Source organism: Microtus oregoni, unplaced genomic scaffold (genome assembly GCF_018167655.1).
Source record: "Microtus oregoni isolate MIOR12 unplaced genomic scaffold, Mior012 000004F_ref0000308, whole genome shotgun sequence".
In the NCBI taxonomy this organism is placed as follows: Eukaryota; Metazoa; Chordata; class Mammalia; order Rodentia; family Cricetidae; genus Microtus; species Microtus oregoni.
The window spans coordinates 21,500,910-21,518,553 of NW_024543063.1; positions in this window are offsets into that span (position 1 = coordinate 21,500,910).

The following is a 17,644-nucleotide window of genomic DNA, read 5'->3' on the forward strand; positions in this document are numbered from 1 at the left end:
GAGAGAAAACTTGTAGGCAAAGAGAAGCCTTGAGGCTATGAAGACAGAAGGGAGCAAAAGCAGAGACCTGCAGAGGCCTTTGTTGGGGTAGACCTAGCAAGATGATGGAGGATAAGCAAAGAGACCAATGTGCAGAAGTGCAAGAAATGAAAAAGGAAGAAGGAAAACAAAGGTGATGATGGGATTAAAAAGTCCAGGTCCCTGTTATACTGAAAACCATTACTTTGCATACTACCTTAAAAAATTAATTGGAAAAAATAGTAACCTGAACTTAAAACATAAAGCTTGTGGTCCATTTGCAAATAGAGATCAGGCAGAGAATCCAGTAGCTACGCAGGACTGAACCGCTCAGCTTTAGAGTCTTTGGTGGTTAGAAGGCATATTAATTTTCTGTCACTAATAACAGATTCCCGCAGATGGGTCAGCTTAAACAGTAGCTGCTGACCGCCGCACAGTGTAACAAGTCCAGCACTGCATGGCTGGCTTCTGCTTCAGTTATCACATGCAAACATCAAAGCGTTTGGTGGAGCTACTGACTCGAGGGAAGAGGGCCAAGCAAAGAGTCACTGGTCTTCTTCCAAGATCACCAGTTGGGAGCTGAGTTCTCAGTGACCAAAAGACTGAAATCCCATTTTCATGCTGGCCACCAGGCAAGTGTTACTCTCAGCTCCTAGGTGTCCATAGTCCCCTGTTGTATTGTTTTTGCTACAGTATGGCTATCTTCTCCCTCAAGGCTAGCCAGAGAATTTCTTTATCACAGAATCCTCCCCCTTAGCAAAAACCCAGTCCCTCTTTTAAGCACTGGGCCAATTAGATCAAACCAATCAAGTGTCCCTTTTGAATAACTCATGGTCAGGTATTGAGTGAACAGAGTTGACATCCCATACATACATGTGCCCCCCTCCCAGGGACTTACATAGAGGGCCAGGAGTCCTGTCTGCATCTTAGAATTTCATACACTATAGAAATTACCTAAAACCTTTAGATGAGATTACCAAATTAAAAGTAGCTGGAACTGAAAATTAATCTCTTCCTCCAGAGAACCCTATAGCTTCCTGGTCCTGATCCTTTTCCGAGCCTGTTTTCCAGACTTACCTTGCATTCTGAGAATTGCCCAAATCCTTCTGTTTAGAGGAGAAAGGGAAAATCCCTCTTGCTTCTAACCAATCAAGATCCCCACCTCACACACCCCACCTGCAATAGTTTAACTCACACCAAAGTCAGAAGAACCTTTGTTTGGACCATCAAGGGAACTTGGAGAGGCAAATCAAAGAAAATGTGCAATTTGTACCTATAATTATGAATCAAGATTTATTTAGATTTTGGGTGAGGTTCTTCTCTAAAGAGTTCTGTTGCTATCTACTGCATAGTAAAACTGAAGTCTCTGATAGCATGGTAGGAGTTTCTTATCCTTCTGACACACAATAACCAGCATCTCTTTTAGTGGTTTCCATTGTTTTGTGCTTAATATGGCTACCAGAGAAGCAAAGGAAGGTGCTAGGGAGAAACCTCAGTTGATAAAATGCCTGCCACACAAGCATGAGGATCTGAGTTTGGGTCCCAGCACCCACATAAAATCCTGGTGCGTCTGTAATCCCAGCTGTGAGGAGACAAAGAGAAAAAAAAATCTCTAGGGGTCACTGGCACATCAGTCTAGTCAGTCCGTGAACCTCAGGTTCAGTGGAAGCCCAACCTCAAAACAGGATGCTGGGATGGAAAACAAGCAAGACAGCTGATCTAAACTGCTGCCCTCCATAGACACGTGCACACCATACACAAGGGTGACAGGAACGGAGGGTGGGGAGAATATGGCACTGGGGCCCCAAGCTCATCCTCACCCTCTCAATATCACATGCTTTAAAAGATGCTGTGTCGGAGCTGGAGAGATGGCTCAGAGGTTAAGAACGCTTACGGCTCCTGCAGAAGACCTGGATCTTCTCCTGCTTCTGCACACAAACATGTACACCGAGGAACACACACATCATACACATTAAAATAATTGAATGAATTTTTTTAAATGTTGGCTAGATTAACAAAAGCCCTTGCTTTATGGAGGGACAAATCTGTGCTTTAATTGAGACCCTGTCATTCACAGACAGTGCAGCTTTGAGCTCATTGTCCGTTTCATTTATCTATTCCTCTCTCCCCATCAAGTACGATAATATCACCTTCCTCCCTGGGTTACTGAAAGGATTAAAGCAAGGTAGTAGTTATAAATGTGTTTATATTTTGCCCACTAAAGTAAGTATGTGGCTACTGTGCCCATGATTTCCTTTGAAGCAGAAACTGAGGATGACCTCTGACCTCTGTTTGTCTCAACCTTGCCAAACACACAGAGACCAGAAGCCTTGATGAAGAAACATTGTACATCGCAAGAGGTGGCAGCTCAACTTGCTCATGCCCTTTGCCCTAATAATGATTTGTTAATATCCACTCTTCCTCCAAGTTTCACTTTGGACCAGACAGAGGGGTTCGGGAGACACCCCAGCTGAGCTACAGTGTGCAAATGTGCAAAGGTGTAATCGGGTGTAAACCACAGAGTCCAAGAGAAGGAAAGGCAAACAAAGACGTCGAAACCACTTCCTGAGTGGATGCAAATTCAGAATGATTGCACCGTGTATGGCCCTGCTCCAGGTACCAACACGCCCTGAAAGGAAACTGCGAAATAGCACTTAGAATGTGCATATGAAGGTGTCTGGTCCCTTCAATACTTTCTCCGGCACACACACACATCCAGCATGAGAATGGAATACCCTGTGCTTCAACTTTGTGGATGTCATTCCTCACTTAGCAACCCTCCAACACTGTATCTCGCTTAAAAGCTTCTCCTTCTGATGCCTTCTACATATTAACAATTTAAGTCTGTGTCAAATCCAACTATTAGGGTTTTTTTCCCCCTCATCAACTCTCAGTTCTGTTAGTGAAATTATGCGGGTGCGTCCCCCACTATGTGGTTTGTTTTCATCTTCCTGGCATCCAAGTATCATTTTCACCTGAAAAAAGAAAGCCAGCACCAGCTCGTTACAACAGACAAGACAGGGGGCTGGAGAGATGGCTCGGGAGTTAAGAGTGTATACTGTGCTGGCAGAGGATCAGAATTTGGGTTCCAGAACCCATGTTGGGTGGCTCACAACCCTTGTCACACCAGCTCCAAGAGATCCAAAGCTCTCTCTTCCTAGCTTCCATGGGTACCTGCACTCAAATGCAAGGAACCCCCAACACACACACATGCCCATACACATGTACACAAATATCCCTAGGCAAATCCACGTATAAAAAATAAATTATAAAAAATGTCCTTATTCACTCTTAGCTCATGTCAGTTAGGATGAAGCATGCCTGAGCTATAGTGTCATCTCATTTCTTGGGAATGACTCAAGATGGAATGATTCATTAAATTCGCCACTGCAAAGAATTCATTCACTCCCGTTGCCTTTGAAGCAAATACAGAAACTGACTCCAGAGGGTGATGGGTGTTCATAACTCAAAACCAACAGGAAGCCTAGTGAGTAAGAAAGAAATGGGAGTGGACAAGGAAGCCAGTTAGGGGCCAAAAAATAAAGCCCTTTTCAGGGAATGAGAAACCTAAAACCCACAGATTGATAAGGAAGGCCAGAAGCTGCCTGCCCAGAGAGATGTCAATAAAGAAAAGTGATTGTGAATTTAGAGGAAGCACCCCCTAGGCTGGAAAAGGCGGGGAATATGAGGACCAGCCCGGGGTGGATGGGGTGGCCTGGAAGTCGGAGCTCCCCAGTCAGCCTTAGATTTGATATTACAAACTGCAGGGCTCTGGTCTATCCATTGCCTCTCCCTGAATCATGTGTGCCTCGTCTATACAATGACGATAACACGTAACTCCAGAGAATTATTGTGAGGCTCTGATGGCATCAGTAGTAGCTGCTGTCACAAAGCAGAAAGTGACTCTCCAATGTAGCTCTCTGTTATCAGCTCCTGGACCTGAAACGGGCTTTATGATCTTGGTCTAAAGACACAAGAATCTCTTCATCCGTGTAGTATCAGCTGAAAGGTTTCAAGGGAATTCTCAGTGAAAGGGCTTTTATCCCTGATCAAGAAGAAAGAGTAATCCTAGCTCCTTTACACTCAGAGAGCTGGCTCTCAAGTGTGATTTGAAATAAGAAAAGTTTATTTCTGGTGTTTTGGGTACCTGATGTGGGATTCCCCTCTGTATGCTGTGAATACCATTGGTTAATAAACTGGCTTGGCCTGATAGGGTAGAACAGAGCTATGTGGGGAAAACTAAACTGAATTCTGGGAATAGAAGGAAGGCAAAGTGAGGAGAAACCTCTGGAGACAGATGCCAGAACTTTACCCAGTAAGCCACAGCCTCGTGGCAGTACACAGATTAGTAGAAATTAAGATGTAAGAGTTAGCCAAAAAAGAAGTTAGAGCTAATGGCCAAGCAGTGATTTAATTAATACAGTTTCTTTGTGGTTATTTCAAGGCTGAGCAGCCAGGAACAAGGGGCCTCATACAACAGGTACCTGTCTCAGACTCTTAGCTTTTCCATTTCTTTATCTGAGAAATATTTTCATTTTCCTCTTTTCTTTGCTCTGTTTATTCTCCTCTACTCACAACCCGATTACACAAAAGAATTCTAATAAATACATTCTATGAGATTAACAATGAGAGTTTGCTTAGCATACAGAGGCCCTGGGTTGATCCCCAGCCCTGCAGGAAAAATGAAATGAACTCAGCATCTTTGGTACTTAGGTTTCTTGATCCAAGTGTTTTCAGCAACAAAGAGTGTGCATGGCTGGCATATCTAGGCATCCTGATAAGGGTTAGATAACATGGTGACTGGAAGATGTCAAGAAACACTCAGGCTCAATTCCCTTCTCGCCTGTCAAACACAACTTCTGTTTTCCCATGAGATTACAGAATGGTTGTCTACATCAGTGAGGGCCCTCTGTCTCTTGTTCATGCTTTAAGAAGTGATGTGATGAGGTGAAAAGGCCTAGGGAAGTGTGGGAAAGTTTTTCTGTAGTAAACCATGGGATAAAGCCCTTCCTTCTATGGCCTGGGCCATCATACAGCATCCATTCCTGTGATAAACTATGCACACCATCCTCTAAGATTCTCCATCGGGATGCTGATGACATCAATCCACAGACATTTGTCAGGATTCCCCTCTCTTTGCTGAGGCTGAGTTGATTCACCAGCCCGCAGTACTGCATGCACAGAGGAATATAGGAGAAATTCCCGTGGAGTTAAATACGGTGATACTATTTTACTTTGTCTTCTCAAATATGAACATTACTAATGAAAGAATTTTTATCTTGCTTCTCCCAACAAGTTCTACATTTTTTAAAATGAGGACACCAGACAGGATTGAATCGTTGAAATTTTAGGTTCCAGAGGTCTCTTTGGGAAAAACACACAATTTCATAATATAGTAGATAATATAAGATATCTGAGTCATATGATTATGTACACACACACACATATAATGTACCACTAGCACCCTATAATGTCATATCCTAGAGATAACGGACATGACACTGGGGAGTCCAGGACATCTTTTCAAGGTTCTCGTAAGAGAAGGTTGCATCCTGGAGTATAGGCCAATACGGGAGGACTGAACCATAAGAATGTCAATCAAGCAGACCCAGTCTAGAAGGAGAGATGCGAACTTGGATTAGGGCTTGGAAAGAAGAAGCCCAAAGACTGAAGATTCAAAGTGAAAACAAGATAAATGTTGATGTTGATCAAGTGTAGAAACTGAAGGTCATCCAGTGAGGTCAGAGAGTCTGGGAGCTAATGGAAAAGAGCTGAAGGGAGCCCGAAGGTTACAACTTATTCGCAGAGGAGCCATTGAGACATGCCTTGGTCAACTAAGATATATTTATAACTTCCAAGTGAGAAAGGTGAGGGTAAGTCACTCTCTGAATTAATTTGTGAGTAAGTATACTCACAAACAGAATAGACTACCTCTGCCTCGAAGAAAGCCTGTATAGATATAGTGCCCATCTGAAGTAGAAATCATGTGTAAATAGAGTCTGAAATTCTTCAGGAGGGGGGTGCTGGGGAGGTAGCTTAGATGGTAAACTATCTGCTCTTCAAGTGTACAGACCTAAGTTCAGATTTCCAGCGCCCACGGAGAAAGTCAGGTGTGGTGCAACCCTGTATCCTGGCACTGGGGAGGTAGAAACAGAAGGAATCTTTGGAGCTCACTCATCAGTTAGTCTTGACAAGTCTGTGATCTCCAGATTTAGTGAGAGACCGTGTCTCAAAAACCAAAGTGGAGTGCAAGCAAGGAAGACACCCAGTGTCAACCAATGGTGTCCATATGCATGTGCACACACATGTGCATTCATCCACACACCCACTCACCCACAGTTGAAGGCATACAGCCATATACCAAGCACATACACAATATTTTAATTCTTTGGTCATGTTTTTGGTAAATATTCCTAATGAATTAGCAAGTCTAGCTTCTGAACTGTAGGCCCCCACCTTAGCAAAGTGGGCTCCTCCTTTGGAGGGATCTATAAATACTGCACTTAGGATCTCTAGTCAAACTAAGTTTGCTCTTGGAGCTGCCTAGAAAAGCACGGAATTCTTTGTACTCACCATGACTCCGGGTTTCAAATGATGGAAATAACTCAAACTAGGTCTTGAGCAAACAACAGTCTCATATTTTGGAGATGTCTTGAATAATCACTGGATTTGGGAATAGCAGGTACCTGGATACAAATGTCTTCAGAATTCAGTTTTGTCTTTCCTCAACTTTGTTCTAGGTGGAGTTCATTTTTTTATGTCATTTCAAGATGATCTCTGGTGACAGATATCTATGGCCTGTCAATGTAGCACGCCCAACATAAATAAGTAAGTAAGCAAATAAATAACCCGAGTTAAAAGTTTAGGATAGTTGGTAATAGAATCAAGTTGGCCCATGTGCCCATTTGTCAGCATGACACTGAGAGGCCAAATTTTCCACCCACCGTTCTACCCATTTACCCATTTTATGTGACTTAGTCCTCACTCTGTGGCTTCAGGAAAGGTAACCGAAATAGGCTAGTGTGGTGTGGGACAATTGTCTGTATTCTATCAATTATATTTTAAATAAATGCTGATTGGTCAGTAACCAAGCAGGAAGTATAGGTGAGACCACCAGACAGGTAGTAGAGGCAGGTCGATGAGAACAGAATTCTGGGAAGAAGAAAGCCCATTCCTCCACAGTCCTGGCCCAGCCACAGAAGAAGCAAGCTGTGACTGCCTCACTGAAAAAGATACTGAGCCATGTGGCTAACACAAATAAGAATAATGGGCTAATATAAGTTGTAAGAGTTAATAAGAAGCCTGAGATACTAGGCCAATCAGTTTATAACTAATGTAGACTTCTGTGTGATTCTTTGGGACTTGACTGTGGGAACCAGGCAGGACAGACACCACAACAACACTAGTGGGCCTCACCCTTAGCCGTGCTATAAGATATGACCATGGCAATTCCCATCCATTGACATCAGAGTAAGATTTAGAAATCACCTAATAGATAATTTCAGAGTTTGGTGGATTTACTATTAAAAACTGTTTCAGAATAAACATGACAGAGGAGACCAAGAATACATCTGTGATGAAAGTGTTTACTAACTTCCAGCAAAGTCTGGCCTAATTAGATGGTAATCACAGTTAGCTGGTACACAGTGTTCACATGAAAAACAAGCACAAGATGTGTTTGATCCGAAGGCTGATAATCCTGGCCGGCTTCTTGTAGACACGTAAGTCTTCAAAGGAGGCAACTTTTGCCTAAATATTTTCTGTTCCTTTATGATTAGCTTTGAAGGATTAAAAAAATATTCCACCACATTTTACATAAGCGAAGATGTGCTCCAGCTTGCCTCGGTGTCTTTTAAATAATTCTCCTTTAAAACTCTGCTTGCAGCACTCTGACAAGAGAGCAGAGCCCAAAGAGGTGAGGCAATATCTGTTTTATGGACAAATTTTATTGCTATCTGTTACCCTGCTGTGGGTTCTGTTTGTAGTTTATCTTAGGGCAATTAGAGATATTGCTCCTTAGACACCTACCTCAACGGCTTATTTGAAAGTCATTTTGCTAATTAGGAATTACTACATTAATATGTGTAATTCTTTTTAACTATCATACTTACCCAAATGCCAACTTTGTATTAGCATTTCAAACCTAAAATATCTTTAGACCCAAACTCTTTAAAGATACTTCACATGTAAGGAATCCACATAGCCACGAACACCAGTTATTCACCTTTCGTTAAGAAAGAAACTGCTTGTTGATATGCATCAGTGACTTACTCATAAAATATACTTCATGAAAATGGGTGCAAAATTAGGCGAAACCCGAAGAACCCCACTTGCCTTCGGAGGCTGTAAGATTCAAAACCAGTCATGTTAATAAAATTATTATACTTCCAAAAACTAAGCCAAGGCTTTTCTTCTTCCTTCAGCAAAGGAGTGTTATAATTCCCCTGAATGAGGCTAGCCCCAAGCCAGAAAGAAAACAAGAAGCAAATTGTACACTTTAGGAGGTTGCAACTAGCAGCCTCTGGTGTAACTGTCTGTGCCTCTGGAGTCACCTGCCCTTGCTTCTCTGAGCACGAGTTTGCTACTGAGTTCAGTCTGGCCCTTTCCCTATCTGTGCATGTTGGCTGGTAAATTAAGCAGGCTTCTCCAAGTGGGTGGCCTTTTTTGCAGATGCACCGCCTTTGTGGCCCAGTGACAAATGCCTGGTGCTGTCATCAGTGTCCCTGGAGATACAGGAAGACTCACTGTGTCTTGAGTAACAAGAAGAGAAGAGAGGCATGCGCCCTTGGTTCTTGTCTGCTGCTTGCTTTCATGATTCTTGTCTTTCACACTGGTGTATACCTGGTGGGGGAGACAGTAAGGGTGACAGTTCTTCATCTGGTGGAGGGAAATTTCCAGTGGGACAAATATATCTGGTTCTTACCTGTTTTTGAGTACAGGACCTCACTCCTCCACAACAGCAAACAACATCACTAGAAAAGTCATGCTTCATGCTGGCTATGGCAGCACACCTTTTTAAACCTAGAACTTGGGAAGCAGAGGTAGAAGGAGATCTGTAAGTTCAGGGCCAGCCTGGTCTACAAAGAGAGTGCCAGGCTAGCCAAGGTTGCATAATGAGACCCCGCCTCAAGAAAAAAAAATTATGAAAGTATGTGCCGTGCCTTCTATGGGGACACATGAAAGATCCTTGAGTTTAAGACCAGCCTGGTCTGTATAACAAGTCCAAGCCAGTCAGAGCTGCACAGAGAAAGACCCCATCGCGTTTTTTAAATGAAGAGGAAGTTCTAGCTTTTGGATTGTTTCTTGGAATTCAGGGACTATTTCTCCACTACCTAGACTACTACTGGCAAACAAATGTTGGCTTTATGAATGATAAACAGTATTTCCCAGAAGCACTCATTTCTTCACAGGGCCTTGATTTATGTCTGTCTTTATCAATCCTCTTCCCCCTACAGTGGTAACCTTTCAAAGAAGAAAGTTTTGATGCGTGCATCCCATATGAAAGAAGTCCACGTGGTGGTCTCGCCACCCTCAGGTTGTAGACTATGCTATAGGTGACTTTAAAAGGATTGGAATTGCAGCTGGGTTGTTTATCTCAGGAGCAAACAGTGGAAGAAGGAACTTCAGGCGGGGTTAAGAGGAAGAGGGGGAAAGCTGCTGAGAGGACCTGCTGGAGAAGAGAGCAGGGAGCAGAGCCAAATCCTAGAGTGTCTTAAAAACCAAAATAATTACTCTTTTGTGTTCTGCTCCTCCACATTGACTGTCAGGTCATTCGTGTGTATGAGATGACCCACCACAGTGCCAGGAAATAACACAATGACAGGATTCCCTGTTCAGTCTCTTCCCCCTAGCTGGGACACTGGGACTTGAGGATCCTAAGAGGCTCCGCACAGCTGGTAGGCATTTGGAGCCAGGTGCCTGCTGCTAATCCTCTAAGGGCTTCCGCTGAATCAGTCCTCATTCTGTGCTCCTCCTAAGAGGACTGCGCAGTAATTCATACATTTCAAAGAAGAGACGCTTAGAGTTGTCTAGGGACACAACACGGAGGTTTTAAGAAGTATCCTGAGTGACTCCATGTTTCAAAGTCGGCTTTGAATCTTACTTTAATAAAAATGGCAGATTGAGAACACTGCTTCCAAATCATAAGAGGACTCTGCCCAGACTCAGCATTAACACAAGACAACGAACAACCAATAGACTCTTTCAAAACTTTCCCCTTAATAAGGAAATAAACAGTTTTGGCCCCACAACCAGATCCCTAAGGTCTTATTGATTTGGAATTTCTAGGGAATGTAGGGAGATGGGCAGTAGAAGGCAAAGGCTGTTTAACAGCTATGGTGCAAGTATTAGGTTACATTACAGGAAATCACTAATATTTAATCATTTAGGGCTTTTAAAAGTCACTTTCTACAGTGTTACTTGGTAGCTAATAGTTTCAGTACCCTGCTAACCATAGCAGTGTATGCATATGAGAAATCAAATATAGTTTCTCCCCACAAATGGCACGGTTTAGCTCTCTAGTTACTTGTATCCTGCTTATAGATATTACTTGTCAGGGATGTGGCTTACCTACTCATGCAGAAGACCAGAAACTTAAAATCATTAGTAGAAGTTGTTAGGATTGGTACTTAACCAATAGAACACCTTTCCCTGAATCTTCTTCAAAACTAATAATAGCAGTCAAGCATTTTCTAGGTTACCAATATTTTTTAAAGACCTAGAGTCTCATATAGCTTCCTATAGTATGGACTGACATCTACTCATTTTATCAATGAAAAAGCCTGGAAAAAAGAAACACACCCTAGTCTAAAGCCACAGGCAGGTGGTCGCCAGCACTGGTTTTACACTCAAACTGTCTGTCTTTCCAGCCTGTACACCTACAAGTCAGGGTTCTCCAAAGACACTGAGCCAATAGGCTACATCTAGAAAGACCAAAGGATAGTTACCATGAAACACTGACTCAGATGATGACAGAGGCTGAGAAGGTCCACAATCTCTTGTTTACAGTTTGGAAAGCTAATGGTGTCATTCTGGTTCAAACTGGAAGTCCCCCACGCCAATAAGAAGCAGTAGGATCGTGTTTGTTAGGAGCCTGCAGTCCAAGGAAGAGTAGAGTCAATGTCCAAGAGCAGAATAAGATGGAGATCCCAAACACACGGAAATTTGGCCTCTGTCCACTTTATCGATTTGTTCGATAAGATTGGCTGGCACTCACCCACAAGGGGAGGGTGATCCATGCTCAGCCAATAGGCACAAAGGTTGCTCTCTTCCTGAGACACTGCCACAGACCCACCTAGAAATAGTATAGTCAGCTGTCAGTCTACCCCTCGCCATAACCCAGGTGTCATATGGACCGCCATTATCCCAGCATCAGCTTAAAAGTCTTAGGGATGTGCTGGCAGATCAACATAAGAAGCACAACACAAGAACACGAGACGTTTGGAGATCTTCATGGCAGCCATTTGGAACACATGGCTCAGTTCCATCCTGAAGTTCCATCTCCTCTAAAGAGGGTGGGTTTTCCATTTTGTCCCCAGCACCACCAGACCACGGCAAGTATCCCTGTGGACACCAACTGTCCTTGAAAGATGGACCGCAGGCTGGAGCAGTGCCTGCGTAGGTAGGCTTCACAGAAAGAAGAGTCCTCAAGAGGCTAAGCTGGGCTGAGCTTCTCTCCAACATCGCTGGTAGAGCCTGGAGAGAAGTAAAGAAACTAAGACTAGACTTTGTTAGCAAGAAGTCCCATGAGAGACCTCAAGGGCTGTGAAATTGAACAGTGGAAAAAAAATGCTTTTTTATTGCCACTAACCTCGATCTGACCTGCTCACCCCTAGGTAAGATTTACATCCAGTTATGAAAGCAGACAATAAGCCAGGCAGGATTGTGATTGTTGACAACAGAAGCCTCAGAAATTGTTATGCCTCCTTAGAATTATGAAAATGTCTGGAATCTCACAAGTATGCTTTGATATCTGAAAATGGGGGAAGTACAAATGCATGCTATTTTTCAGGGCAATAGTAATACATGCCATTGCAAACTTACATTTTTTGAGGGTCTTGCCAATGGCTTCTCAATAAAATTAATTTTCTCAGAAATCCTATGTATTGCAAGCATTTAAAAACATGATTTAGAGAAGAAGTTTGTAAGCATCTCCAGTATTTGAAAGAAACTCTAAAAGCATAAGTGCCTTTGTACACTGGACCAGTGGGAATGGAATCCTCCTTCCCACTGCCCCACCCTAAAATGTTTTCCATGTCACTACATTAGCCACTGTCTTTAGTTGGGTATCTCCCTCCTGTCCGCTAGTCTAGGCGTATCTCTCCATCAGATGTCTTGACAATACAGGCTGCTCAGTGGGAATACTTTATTAGACCTGTAAGTTTGGGTTTGTGCATGTGTTTCTACCTTTAACTGTAAAATGTTTGAACTATGAAAAAGCATGAAATGTATGTTGTACATTTGTACTTTGTATTGTTCTAAAAAACACTTTGGGGTTATTAAAATGATGCCTTGTGGGATCCTCAAACTGTATTAGTATCGATTTCAGGGATTAACTATTCACCCATTTATAACTGCCCATGTCCTTATCTCACCTTCTCAATCAAGCTCCACCTTCAGTTCAAAAACAGATGCAAGGCAAATAGTGTCTCCCAGAAAGACAGGAAAGAAACCATGTCTGCCAACAGTGGGGATGCTTCACCTTTGAGATGAAAAACAGACTGCCATGCTTGCTTTAGACACCACTCTCATGATTACACAAAGAAGATTCTCTCCAAATTAATTTGGATTTTGTGTCCGATCTTAAGGACAGCCACCTTGTGGAAGTCTTGGTAGGGCTCAAATAAAACTTTTCCCCAAGTATAAGGCAGAGCAGTGTTTGTGGTTTCTTCCTGTTAGGTTAATTTCTCATTATCTCAAGAGGACCATTAATGGCTGCTGAGAGGGAGAGAGTCACTTTTGGAGGTGGCAGGGGGGACAGCAATGGTGATGACTCCATATCCATCAGAACATGGACAGCACTGGCTGGGCTCATGGGCTTATAAAGAAAAGACATGAAATGGGGAAGGAGATGTGTTGTGGGAGGGAGTTAGAAAAAGGATGCACAAGAAGGGAAGACAACCAAGAAGCACTGTATACATGTGTAAGATTTTCAAAAGTGAAAATAAAAAAGAGGAATTGAGGGAGAAGAAAGACTTGATGATTTGATGCTGACACAGGGTTAAATATTCACATAGACAATATTAGTCTACTAGACCTAGGGGAAGGGGTCTCTACACATCCCTTGCCTTTTTAGCTTTACTTTCTCCATTTGAATAGGTCCTAGTATTTGTTCCTAAGATTCAAGTCTTTATCCTCTTTCAGTCAACATGACATATAATTTACTTAGCTATTTATGCAGCTATCTTGAGAACCTGAATTTGATTATTCTTGTGATGGATATCTGATTTGAGGGCAAAGAGGAAAGCATTGCACAAGAATGGTCTTCCTCCCTTCTCTGACAACCAGAAGCTCTGAGCACATGACCACTAGTTAACGTAAAGGGTTGAGTTGGGGTCACATAGATCCACCCAGACTGAAATAACCTTATCTAGCACACACTCCAGGAGGGAAACCGTTTATTCGCTCATTCTCCTTGAAGCATTGGAATCTCACGAACTTACTAGTGGATCCAAATTGCTACAGACAGACATATACTTGAACAGTTTGATTAACCCAAGATTTTATAAGGAATTCACTAAGAATGACAAAATATGAAATAATAAGATATGTAACTAATATAATCATGCTTACACACACACACACACACACACACACACACGCACACAATGTAGTGCTACCATACCCAGCAAACAAACCACAAATCCAGCACAATGAAGATGTAGTATTTACATCCTAGGAGACCTTTCTTACAGAAACTCTTAGCCAAGTGGACTTCTGCTCTCAGACACTAGTTCTGCCACTTTCTGGAAATTTCATAAAATCCTCTATCTTGGAGTTCTATCGAGGGGAAATTGATCACATTGTGACCCTCCGAGACAGGGATGGAGTCAACCACTAGATCAGAATCGGCCACAAAGATTTTGGAGGACACGGGATATAATATGAAAGAGAGGCACAGGAAGCAGTAGGCAGGGGTTTAGAAAGACTCAAGGGCCCTATTGGTCTGGGAAGCATGTGGAGAGAGTGTCAGCTCCTCCTCTGCTTTCTTGATTTATCAGGTTTGTACCCCAACATCTGACTCTTGAGTTTTTACTAATAATAAAATAATCTAGATAACACTTCAGTTGTCTGCACTAGTGGCCTGCTCCTCTGTGGCCACATGTCCAATACTAACTGCAGTGAGACTCAGAGTGGGTGCTCTGAGGGACTATTTGAAGCACTCGGGTTTACCCACACCATTGCTACCAATGCTGCTTTCACTCAGTGAAAAGAAAGGGTTGCTAGACACTCGTTGACAGAGTCATGATGACTATGTGGCAAAGCCTACAGTTTTACCTTGTTTATCAGCCTTCTTGAAGGGGTGGCAGTGTTTGAGAAAGTTTTCATGCAAATAGCTTTAAATCTATGATTGTATCTAACAGAAAGCGTTTTTCCTGGCGGGTGCGCTCATGAAGAGCTTCCCTTCCTTCCTTCCTTCCTTCCTTCCTTCCTTCTTCCTTCCTTCCTTCCTTCCTTCCTTTCTTCTTTCTTTTCTCTTTTCATAATTGTGACTATCAATGAATCACAATAATGAAGACAGGTGACCTGTGACATAGCTATGCCCCAACCCTTAGTAACACTGTAATACTCTCTGGGGCATCCTTTTAAACATGTTCCCTGCAGGTCATGTTCACAGTCTTAAATATGAGTTGCTTTATCCTTATTACTATGTAGGAAACACAAGACAGTCTCCAGTTATGGCTTTGTAGCACCGTGTGTATTAGTCACACATTGGAAAGTAATTTGTAACTTAAATTAGAAAGCGATAGACTCCTTCGATGCATTTGAGCCAGTCCCAAATGACTTTCATATCACTGTCACCTGCATTCATCCTTCAGGAGAAGAGAGCTGTGCACATCTGTTCTGTGAGTTCCTAATAATGATAAGAATTGTTATTGCCATTGGCTCCTCCCATGTCCATTGTTTCAATAAATCTGAGCATGACCTGTAAGTTTGAGTGGGATCAAAAAAAAAAAAAGATAGACGCTATCCCAGAGCTTCAGGCAGATTTCTAACTTGTGATGGACCGAATTCCTCCTTGGTTTGTGCAGAGGTAACTCAGCACTTTAATGTCAGGCTGTGGGGTGCTCCCTCAAGTCAGGAAAGTGAAAACATGCCCCAAAGCAGGCAGGCAGGTGTGCACCCAATCTGGGCTTCCTAACAGGTTCCTTTTGTTAGCTAACTGGTTAGCTCTTTAGGGCTGCGAGGCTGGGAGGCATGAAGTCTACCGTCAGGTGCTGGTTGGGGGGTGGACCTCATATTCCTTTGGTAGCTTCAGTGTTTCCAGGCCAGTTCTTTCAGGGAGACTAGAGCCATCCTAAGGATTTGGCCTTGAGCTCTTACAGATTATGTTAGCTTTTATTCTAATCTTCATAGGTTAAGGTCGAAACCTCACCGACGCAAGGCCTTATACCAGCTGGCTAGAGTCTGGTGAGGGAGAGAATCTTTTCTATAACTGTGAATATCAATGGATCATAGTAATAAAAGGGATGGAGAAAGCGTAAGTGCCTGAATCATTATTGATCACTTTTTTCAATCACCCCAGGCAACTTAGATCTATAAATGTAACCATAAGAAATTGCAAACATTTGACTGTTTCTGACCCACAAAACACAGCAATTTCGTACACTGTAACTTAATATAATGTGCCTTGCATTAAAAACCCCTGGGGAATCAACTGACAAAAATCAATCCAGCTACTAGATGGGTCTGCCAGCAAGAGATGGCGGTGGCCCCCGTGGTTTTATTTTCTTTCTTTCTGTTTTTAATGAAGAAGAACCCAATGACATCGAGTGTGATAAATGCATCTATGTTTTCACCTGTATGTCTAACCATGCACCTCAGAACAAATTTTAACCTCCACCCTGGGTCCCTCATCACCACAGAAAGGTTCATCCACAGAGCTTAGAACAGTGGGTTTAGGGGTGGAGAACATGGCTCAGTGGTAAAAACTGCCTCCTGCATATAACAAAAAGGACCTGAGTTTGAATCCCCAGAGCTCATGTAAAAAGATAATTTTAATTTACACATGATCTCAATTATTTTCATCACAAGGAGGGTATGAACTAAATACTTGATAAGCTTCCCATGATAATTATGTCAATTTGGGAAGTTGTATTTCCTTCATATATCTGCCTCTATATATGGGCCTAGATCCTCCTCCATTGCCAAGGTCAGAACAATCTACTATTTCAAAACCAAGGTATGACCACGAGTCATTTAAATATCAGCAGTCCTCAACTTTATTTCTGAACTGTAATGTAGCAGAAATGCTTTGGTGCCTCCGATCTTGCCTTTTAACTAAGTCTTAAATGGATGCATTGGGTAAATTCCTTAACCGTTGTTTCAGGCCAATTAAGGACAGAGAGTGGACAGGGTGATGTCATCCATCACCTGTTGACATCTGCAAAGGGCCATTATCTTTAATAAAGGAGGAAGAGGACAGGGGCTTCAGAAATTGCTCAGCTGGCTGGGAGAATGCGCTGGCCGTATAGAGGACCTGAGTTGAGCTTGCAGTGCCCACATCAGGAAGTTCAAACCTCCTCTAACTACACTTCTAGGGCTCTAATGCCTCTAATACCTGACTTTGATGGGCACCTGCACTCATATGCTCATCCACTCACACATACAAATAATTAAAAATAAAATAAGTCTTTTTTTTTCTTCTACAGAAGGAAACCAATAGGGAGAGGAATAAACAAGCACCCTTGGATGGACTTTGGTTACTATAGCATTACTATGTTGTGGTTATTTTCCACACAGTGGTGGCAATGAAGATTATGTTAGTCTGCCCAAGCTGCTATAACAAAACACGGCACACCAAGTCATTTAAACAACACACATTTATTCTCCCGAAGTTTGGGAGACTGGGAGTAAGACATAAAGGCGTTGGAATACTTGCCTTCTTCCTGTATCCGTTCATGGAGGAAGGGGAGGAGGAAGGGGAGAAAGAAAAAAAGAGGGAAAGGCAGACCAGAGAGAAATAGAAATAAACAGATTTGTAAGGCCATTAATTCCCAGCATGAAAATCCAAACCTCACAACCCCCTGGTTTCCAAGGCAACCTTCTGCAAACATCAAATGCTGTAGCTAGGGTCTAAAAACAATTTTGGAGAGTGAACACAATTTAATCCGAAAGAGCAGCTAAACAATAAAATAAAAATCACAGATAGCAGAACCCACCACAGAAAGATCTCCGGGTTATATTTTTTTTTTCAGTTACATGGGTTGAGGGGAGGGGGCAGATAGAGAAGAACACAGAGACTTTCCATTGTAAGTATGTTAGTCAAGGTTCTTCAGGAAAAAATAGAACTGATAAACTGAAGAGATTCTACAAGAGGATTATTAGACTGACTTACTTGCCAAGATTGGCAATGGTATGTCACACCATGAAGACCCAGAAACCTGCTAGTGCTCAGTCTATGAGG